This window comes from Coenobita brevimanus, chromosome 18 (assembly GCF_032717465.1).
Source record: "Coenobita brevimanus isolate Jiangsu-jjx chromosome 18, ASM3271746v2, whole genome shotgun sequence".
NCBI classification, from domain to species: Eukaryota; Metazoa; Arthropoda; class Malacostraca; order Decapoda; family Coenobitidae; genus Coenobita; species Coenobita brevimanus.
The window spans coordinates 1,589,527-1,610,695 of NC_136971.1; positions in this window are offsets into that span (position 1 = coordinate 1,589,527).

Consider the following 21,169-nt stretch of genomic DNA (forward strand, 5'->3'; position numbering starts at 1 on the left):
TCTTTCACCCTCCACCCTCTTCACATGGCCAAACCACCTCAGTGTGTTCCTCATAACGCTTCCTATCACTTCCACATCCACACCACAACGCTCCTTTATATTCTCATTCGTCAGCCTCTCTCTCCATGTGACTCCACAAGCTCCTCTTAAATAACTCATTTCCACTGCTCTCTCTTGACTTGTGTCCTTCCAACAACGTCCAAGCTTCACTTCCATACGTTAGTTGGTATCACAATACTGTCATGTAGTAACTTTTTCACTTCCATGCTCACTTCCCTGTTTCTTATCACAGCTTTCAAAGAACCAGCAACCTTTCTTCCCTGCTGTACCCTTTCAAGCACTTCATCCTCCAAACCTCCATCCTTACTCATCACACTACCCAAGTACTTAAACGTACTCACATTTTCCAATTCCTCACCATCCAACCTCGCTGTACATTCACTGACTTCACCTCTCCCAAAGACCATCACTTTACTCTTCCCTACATTCACCTTTAGATTCCGTTTCTTATACACTCTCCCAAACTCAATCGTAACCTGCGTTTTATATTTTGAGCTCGGTAGACCAATGAGAACTTCAGTAGAGGACAGGCTGAGGGAGGAAAGGACGAGTTGTTTGATCATTTCGCCTGTGTGACCTGAGAAAGTGTTGATTGGACGTTGTTCGAGCCATTTTCTGTTGTTTGTGGGAAAGAATAAATAACGACGCCCCTGATTGGAGTACCATTTAACAAGTGAGGATGCCGGATTGACTTAGTGTGAGATCGATTTATGAGGTAAGTGATTTGTGACTCTGAGCAGTTCATTGTCTTGTTTCTCTTATACAGCTCCCTCCCACATTTTGTTTCTTTCAACAGGAGTGAAGCTTTAATCATAGTGTAATTTATTTATGACATCTTGATTCTGCGTAAAGAACTAAAATCAGGATTCGAGGATGTTGCTGTCAGGGTTGAGTTAGATCTCATTAGGCTTGTTTTGTGTTTAAAGCAGATGAGGCTTTATATTAAGGTAAAATTATAGGGTGCCCTTTTCCGCAGTTCTTTATTCCTGTTGTTATGATGAGCGCGTTATCTTTTATGAAGGAAAAGATGTGTGTGTGTGTGTGTGTGTGTGTGTGTGTGTGTGTGTGTGTGTGTGTGTGTGTGTGTAAAGTTACTGAGTTATCCTGTCAATGGAATTTGGTGGTGGGATGGTGGTGAGTGAGTGGGATGGTTGGGTGGGTGGATGGGTGGATAGGCAGGGTGAACTGATCTGTGGATGGGTAGGGCTGGTAGATGGGTGGATGGGGTGGATAGGTGAGTGGATAGACGGGTGGGTAGCAGAGTGGGTGGAAATTTGAGTGTTTTGGCCAAGTTGTAGTCGGAGGTATAACTGGAGGACGTGAATACAGTATATATTACAGAGTTGTCCTACAGTGAGAATGTTAATGGGACTCTGGTATGAACACTCAGCCTCCTATATTCACTTTGTACTGAATAAGACCGTCCAGTGGCATTTGGAATAAAATACGAGAAGAAGCGATCCTGAGAGTTTAGAAAATGGGAGTGAGGGAGTGGGGTGGATGGCTCCTCTCACAAACCCTCTGGCACTCCCTCACGCCTTTCTCCCTTTCCCTCCCATCTCCCACCCACTCCAGACACAGACACATGGAATGAAGGTCAGACAGGAGGGGTGGGTGGGAAGGAGGGACCGCCTGGGGTAGGGAAACTGCCCTGGGTCATGTCTGTCTCTTATTTTGACCTTTCGCGTTATCATTGAAAACCTGTGTGAGACTGCCACCAGAGAAAATTGAATTCTTAGGATATACTAACGAAATATGCCGTGAGCTTTTTTTTTTTTTTTTCCACGTACGAAGGAAGTAAAAACGAATAAAACAGATGAAGAAAGCTTTAAAAAAAAATGAGAGTAGGGAAGAAATTAAGGATGGATGGAAGAAAACGACCATGATCGGAGGAGAAATGTGCTGGGATGAAAAGAGTATGGGAGACACTTCGCCAAGTCTCCCACGCTGGCTAAACCAGTTAAGTTTTTCCGCTTCCGCCGACTGAGGTCAAACGGTGAAAACAGGAAGCTTCTTTGTTTTGATTGTTTGAAATATGAGGTGAGGGAGGGCTGGAGAAAACATAGAAGGGGAGCTGTGGAGAAAATGTCGAGGGGTGAAAATGGCGAGAAGGTAAGAAAATGAGGGTAATGAGCGACTTGAAAAAATTGCAATGAGGGGAGGTACAAAGGAGGAGAAGAAAATGACGAACAACAGAATGAAAAGAGAGGGGAAGATGATAGGGAAAAGACTTCGAGATAGAAGAATGAGTTCAGTGATAGCAATAGAAGAACAGAGGGAGTTAAGAGTTCAGTGGAAGCATTAGAGGGATGGAGAACAGTTTTCGCTGTCCCAGTCTTTCACTAGAATATGGATATGGAACAGTGGAGTTTACATCCAGGTTCCCAGTTGCATTGCTAGATGATGTGAGGGAAACAAACTTTGTCTAAGAGTTCGACCGGCCCAAGAAAGAAAGGGGGGGAGGGTTGGAATTAGACAAAGGGATGGGAGAGAAACAGGAATGGAAATGGAAATTGAGGGAGAAATTGTGTAGCGTCGTAGACCTGTGATTGGTGCCCTCATCACTGCCACAACTACCACCATTACGTCTCTTGCATCACAGCTACAACACACCCACCATTACTACGTCTCTTACCACTACTCTTGCTACTACTATTACTATTAACTCACAGGCGTCCACAGTTAAGTGTGGAACATGTTCGAACTAACAAACTTCTTGACGTTACCGGTATTTTAACTAAAAGAACTGTGCCACCCCACTTGCCTGATATCATGCACACTTAGATTTTATCCGTCGTATTTCAGAATATTCAGTTTAAAGTCTTTCCTAATTATATGTATTTAATTTTAACATATTTACGTTGGCAAGAAAATAAAATGGAAATTCTCAGTTATCAGCCAAAAAATGAATATCGTGTCTATTTTTTTAAGCCAGACGATTTAATTCAGCTGAGAAGGAGTCATAGGAGCCTGAGTGTTATTACGTGTACCATTAAATCCTCTCATGGTCAGGGCAACTCTAGTGTTCTGTTCCAGGTGACTCCATGTGATTTTATACTGGTGAGAGTGAGTCGTAGGAGCCTGCGTGTGTGTACCTTTTTTACTCATGCTGTGGTTTATTTTCTTTACTCTCTCTCTCTCTCTCTCTCTCTCTCTCTCTCTCTCTCTCTCTCTCTCTCTCTCTCTCTCTCTCTCTCTCTCAAATTCCCCTTCCTCCTCACTCTCACACTGTCCTCTTTCTTTTCCCTAATTACTCCTTCTCTCACTTTGTCTCCCCTTTTTCCTTTCCTTATGCTCTCATTCCCTCTTGCCTCCCACCTCCCCACCTCTCACCTTTCCTTCAGTCCTTCCTTACCACCTCCCCTTCCTTCGTCTCTCCCTTGTTCTCTCCTCTTCTTCCCCATTTCTCTCACTCATTCCCTTTTCTAGTTTTCTCCCTCCTCCTATTTCTTCCCCCCACCTGCTTCCAGTCTCCCAGCCACTCCCTCTCCCTCTTCCCTCCGTCCTCCTTTCGTTCTCTCCTGTCTGCCACTTAATAGGCGTGTCAGCAGAGTAGTGAAAGTGTGGCAGTGTTTAGTATCCCTTATGTCTGCTGCCAACCCCCTCACTTTCACTGGCAGGTCTTTCTTCCATGTTTCTGTCTCTCTGCCTGTTGGCCTTTTGATTTGTCTGTGTTTGTTTCTGGCAGCCTCTTGTCTTGTTTGTGGGCCTTTGTCTCTGTTAATTTCCTTTCTGTCTGTCTGTCTGTCTGTCTGTCTGTCTGCCTGCCTGTCTCTCTCTCTCTCTCTCTCTCTCTCTCTCTCTCTCTCTCTGTGTGTGTGTGTGTGTGTGTGTGTGTGTGTGTGTGTGTGTGTGTGTGTGTGTGTGTGTGTGTGTCGTGTTATTCTGTTGTGTTGTTGTTCCTACATATCTTCCTCCTTATATTCCAGCCAGCCTCATCTGTTTTTTGCTAACATATCCAAAGTCTCCCGCAATCTCCTTTTCCTTATTTTTACAGCCTCTTTCATTTCTCTCACAGACTATTTTAAGCTTATATCCGATGCTCCACTGAAATTTGTACATGAATTCACTGCAGACCGCACCCCTTACGTCTGCAAGCAGTTCTACAACTGTCACTCCATAACTCAAGTGAGAGATCTCTGACACACCAACATTTACTTTTGCCTTCGACTAGAGCCGAGTCAAATATTATTTTCGGTATTTTTGAAGCCAGTACGGTATGTGCACTTATCATGGCAATATTACCTTTGTCGCCAACATGTATGATATTAAAAATATTTTACCAGTATATCTATTAATCTGTTTCATACTGTATATTGAACAGATCATATTTTAACTACGTCTTCGTTATGTGCCAAGTTGGCGGTCTGACACCGACTTCTTGATGCCGTAGCTCACACAGATGCTTTCTCTTTCTTGAGAAATGTGTAAGTTTTCCCAGTGACCTCTGCTGCTTCTCTGTTGGATCTCATGGCTGACAAAATCCTCCTGCACAGATGGAGTCTAATAGCAATTTCCAGAAGTAGGGGTACCTCTTGGATTTAACCTGTCCGTCATTACTAAGGATTTCAGAAACGAGATGTTTAACTTCTGAAGAATTTAGACAAACCTCAAATTATGGCGCTGATGCTCCCGCATCCAGAACATTGTGCTTGATAGTCAACTCCTTACAGCCACTTAAAATATGGTTTCTCGTGCATCCTCGTGTACAGCAAATCACTGTGTAGCCTCTGTAGTTAAGCATCTGCTTCACAACCAAAGTCTTCATGATACCAACCACCTTACTTCCGTTGTCTCGATTACGCTCTTGAATTACTTTAGTCCTTATTTTCAGCGTTACATATATATATATTTTTTCTTAACTATCCCACTACCCGTTTCCCCCCTCAATGATACTAGACCTTTACATACTTCATCTTTTTTCTGACAAAATCTTCAATGCAAGGGTCAACTGGTATTTTCAGCTATTGTTATACGACCTCGATAAAGTCAGAGCAACATTTCTTTGCCACGCCATCTGTTCAGGCACGACATTTTCCAATATTCGTGATGGCGGCTTCCTCATTTCTAGGCTGTGGGACGTGGGTGAGTTGGTGTGGGTGGGAGCGGGGGAAGGGGAGGGGGATTTCTGAGGTTATTGCTGCCCTTGGCCTCGTCGTCATGCATAATTGAAATTGGTTTACTTTTTATTGTTTTGTGTGCCTTAGTATTTCTTTTCAGCCTTCTGTCGACCTGCTTGTCTGCCTGAATTGTATGTCTCCCATGTTTGTGCCTCCTATAGACCTACACTTCAAGCAGTCTTATTAGCCTACTTCATTGCTGGTATCCGTGTGTGTGTGTGTGTGTGTGTGTGTGTGTGTGTGTGTGTGTGTGTGTAAAAAGAGTATATTTGTGTGTTTGTCTCTGCAAATCAATGCGGATGCTTCCAGAACTCTATAAACAGCTCCAACAGGTATACCTTTTTAAGACGAATTTAAATGTGTACAATACAGTTGCTAAAGTGGCGCCCCTGGTGGCCAAGATTAAACTGAAAGTAATCAAGTCAGCATTGTGGAAACATGGTTGCCTAGTTACCGTAGATTTTTTAGCATCTACAGCCATATCATTATTAAATACAGGTTGGTGGGGTGGGGAGAGCCGGTGGGGTGTGTGGGCAGGTTTGAGTAGGTAGATGGGTACTGGGGAAGTAGGTCCATGGTAGGAATAGGTCTACTGGGGCTGTCCCTGAGAAAATGGGCCCAAGGAGGAACATAAGTTCATTGGGTAAAATGGGACCCCAGGGGTCTTCTCCTACAGGGGGAGTAGCCATCCGGGGTCCCAGGTAATGCCAGTATGTACGAGCATAGGGTTTTACCAAGGCAACGCCGGGAACCCCTGTTAGTCAGTTATAGTGCGTCTACCTTAGCTTGGCGGAGATATTTATTCATTTGAGGCTTTTTTTCCCTTAGCCTTTCCATAACACTACCTATGACTAGAACCCTATATTATTGCATTTCTCTTGCTACAAGTCATTATGAAAAGAAGCTAATTTTAAGTCATGCGAACAAAATATAGTCAGAGAGCTGAGTCACAGAATGATCATCCACCTTGCCTACACCTGCCTCTTATCCTCTACCACCCTGGTCCCGTACATGCTTGCTTCACTGCTGACTTGTTTGTCTGATAATTTGCATGCTGATGTGCCTGTCTGCCTTGGTGGGTGTTCGTGTGCCTGTATTTCACCTGGCGTGTTATTAACCCGTCTGTCTTCTACTCATCTTTCTGCTTGTGTGTCTGCTTGTTTGGTCACCTGTGTCTCTACTCCCTGTTTTCTTCCTTTCATCCACTGAACTGTTCGTTACTTACCAGCGACGTAGCTCCCTGCCATCTCACTTACATACCGTACCGTACCACATTGCGTAATACACTATTTTTTCTTTATGTGTGCGACTCTTTTACATCCCCCTTACACGTGCCACACACTTTCACACATTCTTGCCTGCTTACAGAATTGAAAATCATCTACATAACTTTCTACATGGTGGCTCACTGGTTGAGTGCCTGACTCGGGACCGAAGAGTCGTGAGTTGGCGCCGCGCCTGGGTAAGCTGCCCTGCCGGGAGAGGTAGCGCTTTCCTGTTACCTAGCTGGTTGTAGCAGCCATGGCTCAGTGGGTTAGAACGATCTGACCGAAGGATCGGAGGTTCAGGTCTACCCAAGAGTCACAGGTTGACATCAGAAAGGACATCCGGTCATAAAACGCTACACATTTCAAAACCTAAGTCCTCTAACCAGGGGCAACCCGTTAGCCCTTACTGACAAAAGGGGACACGGCGTAAAGCTCCCCCCCCACCCTCCAAGAAAGGATATAATCGAATCCATATACATATAAAAGAGTGTGTTTGTTTGTCTTTCTGTCTGTCTGTCCTCTACGGAAATCGAGGGAGATGCATACAGCACTCTCTAAACATCTCTAACAGGGATAGCTTTTAATGGTGAATTTTAGTGTGTACATTACAGCTGCTAAAGTGGCGCTCCTGATGGTCAAGATTAGAGCCAATTATAAACAGTCGTCAACGTGCTGGAAACATGGTAGCTAATTACCGTTTTTTTTTTTTTTAACCATATAAATATCAGCTACAATGGATTGGATGGGTGGGCGGATTGATGGGATGGATAGGGCAAGTGGAGTGGGTGGGCTGGGTTGAGTGGATGGCGTGGGTGTGGTGGAGCAGGGTGGGTGGTGGAGTGGGTGTGAGGATGGGTCTTCTCCCACAGGATGGGTGGTCATCCAGGGTTCCAGGCAATGCCGGCATGCACGATCGATCCCATGTCAATATATGCCATACTGCATGATGTGTGTCCACCTCCATAGTTTCCCCTCTAACTGCATACGTGCCTATTTTCCTTTCCACCTATCTGATCACCCTGATGTTTCTGTACCTACTAACCAACTTTCACGTGCTTATAACTCACCTAGCTAGCTGTGTACCTACACACCTTCAACTCATGTGCCTATCTACCTACCCACCTTCACCTGGTTTCCACCTCACCTACTTAGCCAGATACATATCTACCTATCTACCTATCCACCATCAGGCCAGATACCTACCTACCTACCGTTACCTACTTACTAATTAGTATTTCTGTCTACCTACCATTCTTCCTACACACCTCCAACCCAGATAGCCTACCCATCCACTAACCTTCCATCTCATATACTCGTACATTACCCACCTACCCTCTCACATACCATTCCATTGTTTTCAGTTTACCTACCTACCTGCCTGCCTAACCAGCTCAGCTAATACAACTACTTTTTCTCTCACTTGCCGTCCTACCTGCCTACTTACATGAGAATCTTCTGCTCAGATACCTACCAACCTTCAAACATTTCATCCTACCTACCTGCTCATATACATACCTACCCACCTACCAACCTTCTGTATCAGTCTGCCCACCCACCTACCCACATACTTACCTATCGACCTTCTCATATACCATCCCGTCTACCTACCAGTCTATTCACTTACCTACCCACATACCATCATATCTGCTTGTCTACCAACATACGTACCAACCTACCTACCCACATACCTGCATACTTACCTTCTTTCCTACCTGCATACCCACATACCTACCCACATACCGGCATACTTACCTTCTTTCCTACCTGCATACCCACATACCTACCCACATACCGGTATACTTACCTTCTTTCCTACCTGCATACCCACATACCTACCCCCCTACCCACATACCCACTGACAGAGACCCTGACTGCGAATCACCTGAAAAACTAGATTATACGGAGGTCGCCCACTCCTTCACGGTCGCCGAGAGAGAGAGAGAGAGAGAGAGAGATTCTTTGTGTGTTATATGTGTGTGTGTCTGTGTGTAACTGTATGCGTATGTTCTTGTGCAAGCACAGGTGAACGTGTGTGTATGTTTGACTGAGGGTTTCTTCTAACATGGTACGTGCTTCCCTTCCTGTCTCTATGGTTTTTTATTGAGTCCTGTGCGTTTGCCTCGGCGTTGGCGTGTTCTTATACTTGTGTGTGTTGGTGCCTGACTGATTTTTATTCTAACTGTGCTTTCGTCATTGATTCATACGTGTGTGCGGGCATGGGTGTTTCCGTGCACCTGTGTATGTTTGCGTCCGTGCGTCTATATATATATATATGTGTGTGTGTGTGTGTGTGTGTGCTTGCGTGTGAACGCGTGCATGGGTGTCCTTCCGTGCACTTTTAGGGGTACACAGATAAAACACATGTGATCACATATGCTACACTTATAATACACTTTGCATGCTGTGCACTCACATACACACACTCAAGGACGCACACACTGGCCGTACATTAGAGCTGGAGCACACATACACATTCACACAAACAAGGAACATACACAGTCTTACAGATAAAAACACATAATTAGTAGTCAGTATGTTTTTACCTGACGGAACTGTGCCACTCCCACACCTTGAAGACTAAGGCGTGGTGGCATGAGTCTCGATTAGCCTTAGTTATGAGGTAGCAGTGAGTCGCCTTGGTTTCTATACGCTTTTCACTTTAACTAGATCTAAAATTGAAATCTTTCCATCGTGAATGCGGTGTTGTAATCACGTTAAGCGCAGTCAGAGAACGCATAGCTCCACCAACACCTATACCAGACAATACAGATGCCGCCAAAGTATAATCAGCTCTTCTTTGGCCCATGACCCACATATCCACAAAATTTCATTGTAACCCATCAATATCTTTTTCAGATATGTGGTGAGCAGACACACAGACAGACAGACAAACAGGAGTGAATACAGAGCTACCTCCAACTTGGTTGGCGGAGGTAATAAGAGATTAGTACTAGAATATGATGCGTGTCTCAAGGATGTATTATGGAAAGCATGTAGAATCGTAACATTCTTTTTCTGCCACTAAATAAGCTGCAAAAGGGCGAAAATGTAGATGAAGGAATATGCAAAGGATCGAAATCACGCCAGGATAAGATAAAAGAACTACTGTATAGTCAAATATAGCTCCCTCCAATATGACTGCACTTAACCATCAACTGAGTCGAAAGGAGTAAGGGATCTTCATCAAGAGAGAAAAAGATCGCTATAAGATTTATGTAACTTTTCACTGTATAATGAAGTAAATAAAGTACAAAGGTGCAGCGGAATGGTTATAGGACTGTACTCCAATTTGTCAGTGCAGGTTCTTGTCGCAGTTTATTAAGCAGAGATAATGTATGTAATTAACCCTTTCGTGGTGGCTCCGTCTCTAGTATTATATTCCATCTATCGCCTTACGGTTTTATTCAGCTGAGAGTGAGTCGTGCGAGCCTGTGTTAACAATTGTACCATTAGCCCTCTGCTGGTATGGGCAACTCTAGTATTCTATTTCCGCCAACGGCAGACGATTTTATTCAGCTGAGAGTGCGTCACAGGAGCGGAAGTGTTAAAAGGTCAACAGTTACTTTAATGCACACCTGTCACATACTTCCTTGTGTGTGTGTGTGTGTGTGTGTGTGTGTGTGTGTGTGTGTGTGTGTGAGAGAGAGAGAGAGAGAGAGAGAGATGCAGGTGGGTATGAATGCTTGTGTGTTTTATCTGTATTTGATCGCTCACACCCACACACACACTCACACATACACACATTCCCAGCGATGACGCAAACACTGGCAAGAAACCGGAGACGAAAACAACGAAGAGAAAACCATGAAAGTTGAAGCAGAGAGAGAGAGAGAGAGAGAGGACCCAGAAAATTACCGAACCAAAACACAACTAAAACATAAGAGGATAAAGAAGAAAAACAAGACATAACACACTGAATAACAAAACCAGAAGGCAGGTGAATAAGGAGAAAAATAAAATACACATAAAATAAAAAACTCAAAGACAAACTCAGGAAAAAATAACTGAAATAAAAAGACCACTTGAAAGTTAACCAAATGAAAATGATAATCAAATAACAAACGAATAAATAAGAGCCAGAAATGTAAATAAAGAAGACTATAACTAGAGAGAGAAAGAAAGAAAGAAAGGGGGGGGAGAGAGAGAGAAGTAAAACAGCTCCAAAACACACAAAAGAAATCATCCCTAATTGTCTTAAACGTTGGTCTCCCGATTTTCCCTGCCCCCGTTCACGCTTTTTACACCCGAGTGTGAATCACGAGGAGGCTGTGTGCTTAGTTCTGTTTGTTTGTCAGTCTGTTACTCTGATGTTAGCAAGATCGTGGAAGAATTACTGAATGGAACTGCATTCAATTTGACATGACGACTGAGGATCATAAGAGGATGGTGACTTTTTTTTTTGGGGGGGGGAGGGGAAAGGAAGGGGACAAAAAAAGTCCTAGGTCATACGTCAAGAGCATTGTCAGCTCAAAGAGGTTTTATCTGATTTTGTCTAACTTGGTGGATGGGTTGAGGGACAGGAAAGGATGGGGTAATTTAGTCTTACACTGGAAGAAAATTAGGTGAAAGATTAAGATGGCAGAGCAAGGTCAGTGATTCGACCCTTTAGCTCAAATAGTTTTGATTCGGTTTGGACCAAACTTGGTGGAAGGGGTTTAAGGTTAGCCAAGGATGAACTGATACAGTTTTCAGAATAATAGGTCAAAGGTCAAAGTCAAAAGGCAAGGTTAACTCAAACCTTCTTTTTTTTTTTTTACTAATTTGAACCAAAATTAGTGGATGAGTTGAGGGTCAGGTATGAGTGAGACAAAGAAGAAGGTTGAGCTTTAAACCGACTGTAGGCAGTAGGTGTTGTACACTCCATGTGCTTCTTCTTTTAGTTATTTTTGCCGTCTCCAGAAGATTGTGTTATATATTTTGTCTTGATACGGCCAGATGATTGTATTCAGCTTAGGAGCGCGCCCCTGCAATTAAAGGCTTATTGAAGGTTGTATCTGACCCCCCAAAAGTCACCCCTAAGTTCAATACAAGGTTTGGAAACGGCGAGATTAAGTACAGAAAGTTATAATCGTACTGGGAGGGATGTTTTATGAAGATTTTAGATACTGAAGGAACTAATGAAGGACGTAACCCCGCTAGCTTGAAAAGAATCTCATAAGTTGAATAAAATCGTGTAGTGGTAACAAGAATATAACTGAGGTGGCGATCGTAGTAAAGGGGTCAGTGGATATAATTTTTAGCACCTTCGCTACTGCAGGATTTCCGTGAGCTGCGTAAAACATTGTCAGAATTAAAAAAAAATAAAAAAAAATAAAAAAGTGATCATCATAGTTAATTTTTTAGGGGACATCACAGTACCTTTGTCTTAACTATAAATTTTTGTATAGTACACATTAACATTACGTTTTTTTCTTTATCATCAAGAAATCTGGACATGGACATTGTGACGGTGGTGATGGTGACGAAGGCTGTGGTGATACTGGTGGTGTTGGTGGTGGTGGTATTTTACACCACGCCCTCGCTTCCCTCACTTCCAGTATAGCCATGGGTCGTATTATTAACCTCGTGACTCAAATAACGCCTTTAACGTCTATTTCATGTACGGTAACCTAGGAGAACTCCGAAATCGTGAGGACCATACCTTACCCTCTCAATTCGAAGCTGAATAAAATCATCTGAAGTTAGGAAGAACTAAAAAAAAAAAAAAAAGTGAACGCGAAGGGGCTTAATGGAGTTTGGTTGGTACGTGTAACCCATTTTGACCGGATGTCCTTTCCTTACGTCAGCCAGTGGCCTTTGAACAGGCTCGAATTCTTGACCTTTTGATCAACAGCCCACCAGACCGCAGCGGACATAGTTTACAGAAATGATCATCATCGTCCTAACTTTTTTTCGTTCACTTACGGATGGGGTGAGGTCATCATCATCATCATCATCATCATCACCATCACCATCATCTTTGTCACTGTTGTCGTCGTCTTTATCATCATCAGCCATTCATCATCACCATCAATCATTCATCATCATCAGTCATTCATCCCTCATCATCATCATATAAGTGCCAGCTAATTATTAACCCCATCACAGTAATGACGCCTTCTTTACGTTTTATTCTTGTGATCTCCAGACCTTTTTATTGACCTTGAGATAGAGTTTTCGAACCAACGAGATTAGATATAACTCCTCTTAACCCCTTCAGTACTAGCATGATCTAGGTCGAGGGAAATGATGTGTAGGCTGCAAGAATGTACCTTTATCAGACGTCCTCGTTGTGAAAGGGTCAACCACTTCAGCCGGAGGACGTACCTTTCAGTATTATCCCCCAACACCTTTTCCTGAGCGATTTATTTTGTTCATTACACCTTTTCGTTCTACTCAGTGTTACATAATTCCTTCTAATATCGCCACACACTGCATAACATGCAAGGGGATTTTAATCAGGCATATGAAAAATAAATCGCTAAGGAAGAGGTGCTGGGGAACCTCCTTTTATGACGGGATTACACGTCTTTGTTTCACCGAGGAAGGATATCTTTTGGTGATGGACTAATGTGTGAGAGAGAGAGAGAGAGAGAGAGAGAGAGAGAGAGAGAGAGAGAGATTAAAAACGGAAAAGCCAAATGAAAAAAGTCGGGTGTTCGCTTGATGGAGATTAAACAAAAAAAAAATACTCCATCGTGCTGAAGAGATGAAGTGTGTTATGCAGAAGTGAAGTGGCAAAGGAAGAGGTGCTAGAGAACGCCAAAACAGAGAAAATATTATGGAGCCTGTGTTTTGGCCCGTTTTGAGGTTTTCCAGTACTCTAGCAGTTTATTACTTCGTACCCTCTGAAGACTTAATTCCTTCAGTACAGAGAGAGAGAGAGAGAGAGAGAGAGAGAGAGAGAGACTCCTAAATTGACAAGGAGGAAAAAACAAAAGTGATGCTGATTTTCCTCGTCACCTCAGTTCTGTGCTAGGATGAAAAGGGAAAACTTTCACTTTCTTCCTCTGTGTTCAGCATTCCCTAATCGAAAGTCTCGGCACACACAATATTATGTAGCTGTAAAATTTCGTGGATGGCGCGCAAACACTTTTTACTTCAACCTTCACGCTAACCGGATCTGCATAAGTATTCATAAACCCTCTTATGCTTGATTTGTTTGTGAGATTATTTGTACGTTTGCCTTCACCCATATGTCATCCAAACATTTCACAATCAGATTAAAGTAAATATGAAAAATACGAAAAGCAAAACTATCTGTGCTTTAGACTGACTTTTGAAGACCTACTGACTGTAAGTGTTGATTAGGATCCTTTATAAAAACGATACCAGTAGAGTTAGTTTCGGAACCAGTCAGAGTTGCCTATTTATCGTATTTTTTCTCTAGATTTTTATGTTTAACTTTATTGACAGGAAATGTGACATTCTGGAGGTTTTTATAGTTTATACTCCAGAGATATCTACATAGCCTTAGAGACACGCTAGAGATGATTTTACAGCCAGTGACATCATTAAAAGTATTACTTAGTTTTTCTCACATTCTAAAGATGTTTACACATCTGTAGCGACAGTATGGATATTTGTACTGTACGTACATAGCTTTTCCGGCATTCTAGAGATTTTTCTAGCAATATTTCAGAGCTTTATGGATCTGAGCGAAATTCAAGTAGTTTAGCGTTATTCGTGACAATTTTTGAGAGCTATTGTTGAAACCAGCGGGTGGTTAAAATCTGACTGCGATAGTCAGTTGCAACTTGGAATAAAATACGAAGTTAATTATTCTCGACCAGTGCTTTAACTGATTATATATATATATATATATATATATATATATATATATATATATATATATATATATATATATATATATATATATATATATATATATATATATATATATATATACACATACACACAATACACACAATACACACACACACACACACACACACACACACTAAATTATTATCTTAAAGGAACCTTAAGTTTCCTCGGAGACTACGAGAGCAGTAAAGTCATCTGACGTCATCTGAAATAAAATGAGAAGCTCATCAGCATCCAAAATGCTAGTCATGTTTGACTGGCAACAACTGGCTGATCTAGTGCTGAAATATTCTGCATCATCACTCATGAAAGTTCATGGGGTTCACATGTGACGGAGATACTGGATGTGTTAGATGCTGGACATTCAAGAAATATTGCTCTGATGAGCAAAAGTTCGCAAACAATTCCCTACCGTCTGTGGCGATGGAAAGTCTATCCACAACCAGGCACCAAAATCCCGTAAGGGGTGGCCGTTTGTCTTTGAGATAGTTGTTTTGCGGGGAGGGGTACTAAGCCTTAGCCAACCCTCTTGCTGACACGTAGGGAACCCGTATGGGTTGGTTATCTGATTACCACCCAGCGTTGTAAATGGTTTTCTGGCTTACAGGAAACTATTTGACTTGTCATTCTATGTAAAGCCACTTGAAAAGGAAAGAAGAGTAATGAAAGGTGACAGAAAAAGATGGGAGGAGAGGAGGGCAGACAGAATGATAAAGGTGAAGGAAGAAGCAGGCAGCACTACAACAAGTGAGTGGATAGCAATATGAAGCGCGCAACCAAAAAGTACGGGAAGGAAGGATAGTCTGTAATCTTGGGCAATGAATGAGATATATGGAGGGCAAGACACAAAGGTGCAAGGGATTGTCGGCGAACTTTTGATCTTGATCGTACCCCTACACCTCGTCTCATAGTCCAGCACCAAGGTCCAGTGAGTATATTGGACCTTGGTTCTCGCAAAACAGGACACGCGTTTTGAACTCCCGCTCCTAAGCTCGTAACGTAACCTTCACAGACAAGGAAATATGCAGAGACAAGAGGAACATAGAATAAACGTGAGTCAGAGAAACGGGGAATATAAAGGATGTGGGAGGATAGAGTCAGAGTAGTGAGAAACAGAGAACAAGCAAGAAAAGAGAATTAGTGAAAAAGCAAACAAGGAAAGAAACAAGGAACAAACGTGGGCCAGGAAAATATAGAAATGATGTGAGAGGATGGTGTGAAAGGAATAACAAACAGGTAATAAGCCGAGAAGAAAAGTTATGACTAAGCAGAAACAACAAGACAAATGGAGAATAGACAACAGCAAGAAAACAATGCAAAAGATGTGAGTGGATGAAGTGAGTGAGGCGGTAGTGTGTTTGAGATGAGGCGTGAGAAGGACATCTGGTTGGATTCTTCACTTCTCATCACCTACACTCCCCTTCCTGCTTCACTCGCCTACCTGCCACACTGCACTCCCTACCTGCCTATACAATCACCTAGATCACACTGCGCTTTCTCTTCATCTCCTCCACCAAAACAGCTATACTCTGTCGACTTGTATTTAGCCTGAACATTACCATCTCTCCATCTTGAATGCTGGACTGTAACAAGAGATTCCCTAGCTTTCCCTACACTCCCCCTTCCTGCTTCTGCTGCCTATCTGCCTATACAGTTATTGGCATCTATACTACACGCTCTTTTTTGCTTATATCTACTACACTACCTGCCTGCTTATACAGTCATCCACACTACACTCCTCTCTTCCGCAAAACTAACTGTACTCTGTGCACTGTAACTTGGCCTAAAATTGTCGTCTCCCCCTCTCGAATGCTGAACAGTAACATGAAATTAATAATTGAATATGGTGCTAGTCACGAAGAAGTACTGTAGAAGGATGCGGAATAATAGCTCAGTCAGTTGTTTTTCACGAATCCACACTTGCCACCATCCTTCTACTCTTCCACCAAGTTAACTAAGCACACAGTCATATGATTTTCCACTCTGTCAGCCTTCCATTTATCAACCAATCTCTACTTGTTACTGGCCTTTCCCTCATCCACCCAGCTAATGCATTACTCACTCTTTCCAGTCATCCAGTCACCCAGTTGCCAACCTTGCAGTCATGTACCCAGTCAAATACCCACGCATCCATTCTTCCATCCAAACATCCACCCACTTATCCACCCGCACTCCTATCCACTCATCCACTCTTCCACCAAATCGCACTGTTAAATACCTGAACAACCTTGACTCCAGGAATTAAATGCAGCAGTGTCAGGTCCTTGAGTTTTTTTAAGGTATTAGATTAACGCAAGATAGCTCGATTTTTTGGAAGGTGAGTGTAACTAAAGCAAGTACTAAAGGTCTGCGAATTAATCACCTAAAATTTACCTACTTGATTTTTCCCTGCAGGTTGCTTGAAGTTTCTGTGTCAAGACATAAATGACATAAGAGTGAAAGCTTATTATAAGATGCTTTGGCCTAGCACACACACACACACACACACACACACACACACACACACACACACACACACACACACACACACACACGAGTCCCGTTAGCGCCACAACCTGAGATATGTTTTTTATGCGTTGACCCGTGACCCTTGACCTCGCGCCCCCCGCACACCTGATAGCATCTCTCGCTTCTTTCACTTCTTTCCCGGCGTACTCAAAGTTTGCATAGGATGTGGTTTGCTGTGACATGTAAATAAATACCTGTTTCTACCTGGTATTATTCTTGTTTCTTTCACTTTTTACTTGGGGTACCTGCTTTGCTGTGGCCTATAAAATAAATGTCTGTTTCTGTTGGGCTATTGTCTGACTATGGGTCCTGTGAAGGGTGACCTCTGACAGCGTTTATTTATCTGTCAGTATATCTGTCTATATTGCTGTCTCTCTTATTCTCTATTAATCTACCTACCTGTCTGTCAGTCTGTCTAGCTCTTTATCTATGTTACTATCTTTCACTGTGTCTGTCTATATGTATCTGACTATCTATTTATCTGTTTATATGTCTGTCTGTGTCTGTCCCAGTCTGAGTGGCTGTATATTAGTTATCTATAAGTTGATAGCCGGACACTTTAATTTCTGGCCTCCATATCACTTTGTACAGTGCAATGAGACCACCGTCCCTCCATCATTCATATGCCCTTTCTCCCCGTATCCCCACTTCATCATTGGCCTCTTCCCCTCTACCTCACTCGCATACATGCTTCTAGTCAATCTGTCATTCTCCATGCGCTTCACATTGCCAAACCATCTCAAGGTACACCTCCAACAAAGATACCTTTAGCTATTTGTTTCCACTTAGCTATCACCCCTTCTAGTATCACACACCACCCTCCCCCATGTACTTTCATGTCTTGTTTCTCTTTCTCACTGTTGCACCGCCCCACAAGACCGAACCCCTCAACGTATTCGTAATCTCTAAACTATTGCTATTTACAGGCGGTGTTATTCAGCTAAGAGGAACCCTCTAGTAGTAAAGGGATCAGTGAAGGTTATGTCATCCCCACTACACTTGCAAATGTTTCTCCTGAGAAGAATAAAATCGTCATTCGGTAGCAAGAACATAATCCACGTCATCATCATCTTCCTCACTAATGCCTCATATCGTCCCATTATCTGCCTGCCACTCTGTTACCTCTCTTAAGCCACGACCACATTGTTCAAGACTCTCCACTACCATGACTTTTTATTATTATTATTATTATTATTATTATTATTATTATTATTACTGATGTCTCTAGGCGGTATTATTCGATTTTAGGATAGACTTTTCGAAATGGTGAAAAAAGATACACCTTTCATTAAAACTTTAGATACGAGAGGTCTTTCCTAAGCTGCATAAAATCGTCTGAAAACAAGTAGAATAAACTGAAAAATACAACACCGGATTCGAGGGGTTAAGTTCTGGAGAGATTTACGGAACTGGAAAGGTTAGACAGAGCCTTCATTAATTATCTGTGCGGTAATTACAGCGGGGGGCCTCTAAAATTGGTTAAATAATTTGACGGTATGGAACAAAATGGAAGAAGTCCCTAGGCTTAAAGTGTTAGCTGTCTTCACCCCTGATTCGTGTCCCTAGAGTATCGTCCAAGGCCTAAAGATGCTTGCCTTCGTGCCGTCCATGTTTCACTGCTATACCTCAGTCGGGAACCACTTCTCTGCCATTTCTGTTTTTTTAGTTTGTTTCATATTGTACGGTATTGGCAACTAGTATTTTTTTTATGTTGGCAGGCTTGTGGAAGAGTCATGAAGCTGACACCTGAAATTAAATCCCAGTAACATTAACCCCTTCAGTCAGGTGATGTCATTTATACTTCAGTCTTCGTGCCACCAGACAGTTTTGTTCAGCATAAGAGAATCACCTGTTAACGAAGGCGTTAATATTGTTTATATCTAACTCCTCTGGTTCAGTAAGTTTCATGGAAACTGAATAAAATCGTCTACGGGTAAAAAAAATAAAAAAAGTTACACAGAATTAAAGGGGATAGATCACTTCCCCTGAATATACATGGCTTCGAACCTATGCTGTCAGTACTATAATCGGTGGTCCACACCTTCCCTGTTACTTTTTTGCTTTGTCGGTTAGCTGCAATCTAAGTTTCTACCTATGCAACCGGTAGGAAGGTACCTTAGTTCTGGTAAATAAGCATATTGTTGCCTATAATTGTTACCTGTAATCTTGAGTAGCCGGTGATGTATGGGATAGCCTTCTGACTAATAGCTGGAACAACCAGAGGTCGATTCTAGGGCCGGTGAGACTCTTGGACAAAGTTTGTGTCCTCGTAGCTCTGAAGACAGAGTTGTAACATCCACAGTTGCAGGTCGCGTTCCTGGAGGATAATAAGAAAGCAAACATTAACTCTCTGCCTTCGTGACCCTCATGTACCTGATAGGCATTAATTCTATACCTTCCTCCTCCGTAAATGCGATATACTGTAGAAAAAATAGCTGCTGGTAACACTGACATTGCTACCGGTGGCCAGCAAGTAACCTTTATCGTGGCAGCGTAATACCCGGCCCGCCCTTGACCTGTAAACAGTACACACTGACCCTTATGTACCGACCCCGTGACCTCGTATTTAAGGTACAGAGCGACCTGAAAATGTCGGCCGATGCCCTGATGTAGACCAAGTGACCCGTGGCTGGGGGTGAGTACGGGGGGTGGGGCCAGTAGAGCCACATTCCGATGACCCCTGCTACTTTCCCTCTCCCTCCCTTTCTCTTTTCTCTCTTCTCTTCTCTTTCGCTGTTCTTTTCTCTCTCTCTCTCTCTCTCTCTCTCTCTCTCTCTCTCTCTCTCTCTCTCTCTCTCTCTCTCTCTCTCTCTCTCTCTCTCTCTCTCTCTCTCTCTCGCAATATATATATATATATATATATATATATATATATATACCGCAATTTTTTTCAGCTCAGCGAGTACATGGCAGAATTGCTTCTTAGGATTTTGATCAGCAGAGCAAATGTTCATTGTCTTTCGTCACTTTAAGTATGAAAACTAACCTTCTTATGGCTGGGATAATTCTTGCGTTGTGTTCCATCTAACGCCGGGCGATTTTATTCGACGTAGAGTGAGTCATAGGATCCTGAGTGTGGCAAAAAATAATGTACAGAGCTCTTCGACCTGCTACACATCGAAGTTAGACGATTTCCTTGCCTGTAACTTTTATTATTGTGTTGAGAAGTCATTAATAATATGGAATGGTGTGCTCTAATTGCTTTACTTCTACACTCCTGGTTGCTACACACACACACACACACACACACACACACACACACACACACACTACCAGTCTCAGTGTTAATTGGATAGGCGGTGGAGATGGTGAATGTGTGCGGCTGCTACAATCTTGCGAGCCCATCCACCCCTCTCCCACTCAACCCAACTAAGCCGCGGGTCCACTACCAGTCCCTTCCAGTACCTTTCTAAACACCACCTCCTGTAACAGCTAGCTCGTCACACTTCTCATACTCCCCGTCTTTCACTCTCATAGTCCAATCCCTCAGTCTCATGTCACTCACTCTTCCTGTTTCACCTCTCATTCTCTCTATATCTTAATCTTTCTGTCTCTCATCTCTCTCATCTCTCACTCATTCGGTCTTTCAGCTTCCCATTCTCCACCTCCATCACGTGCTTCTTTTTCCCTCTTTCCTGTAGTCCTCATTTCCTTCATACAGTCCCCATTTCTCTCCCTCAGTCACTGCATCTCTCTTACACCCACCACCTCTATCCCACACGCCATCATCTTTCCCATACCCTCTACGTTTTCCACTCTCCCCCACCACTCTCCCTCAGTGTGCTATGTTGGTGAATGGATAGGAACTTGAAGTGGTACTCTCATTTCCTACCTCTGTCTTCCCCCCACTGACCAGTACTATAACATTAACTCACCCTTTGCTTCTTTCCTTCCCACCTTCTTGTCCATCCAGTCCCTGATAGTAAAGGGAGAATCTTACATGTTTGTCTACTTCCTATTTGTCCAATTGTTTACAGTCTACTTGTCTATTTGTCTAGTGTCTGCTTGCTTACCTACTGTCTACTCTGCTTTTGTCTGCTGCCTACCTCTCTATTTATCTAATATCTGCTTGCTTTTTACTGCTTCTTGTCTACTGTCTACTTGTTCCTCTACTACCCACTGTGTACTGACTATTTGCGTGTTCATCTACTTCCCCCAGCTTCCCCCCCACAGGTCAGTACTATGACATCATCACCCCATAGCTTCCTTCTTTGCCCTCCTCGTGGCTGCCGTGCTGGGTAAATGTCACTTGTTTGTCCAGTGTGGCGATGATGACACCCGCCTGCCTCGACCTCTCAGGGACGCACCAGGGGGGTTACGGAGGGAGGGGAGGCAAGGGGGGGGTGTAGGGAGAGAGGTAGGGGGTGGTGGTGTAGGGAAAGAGGTGGGGAGGGGGTAACTGTAGAT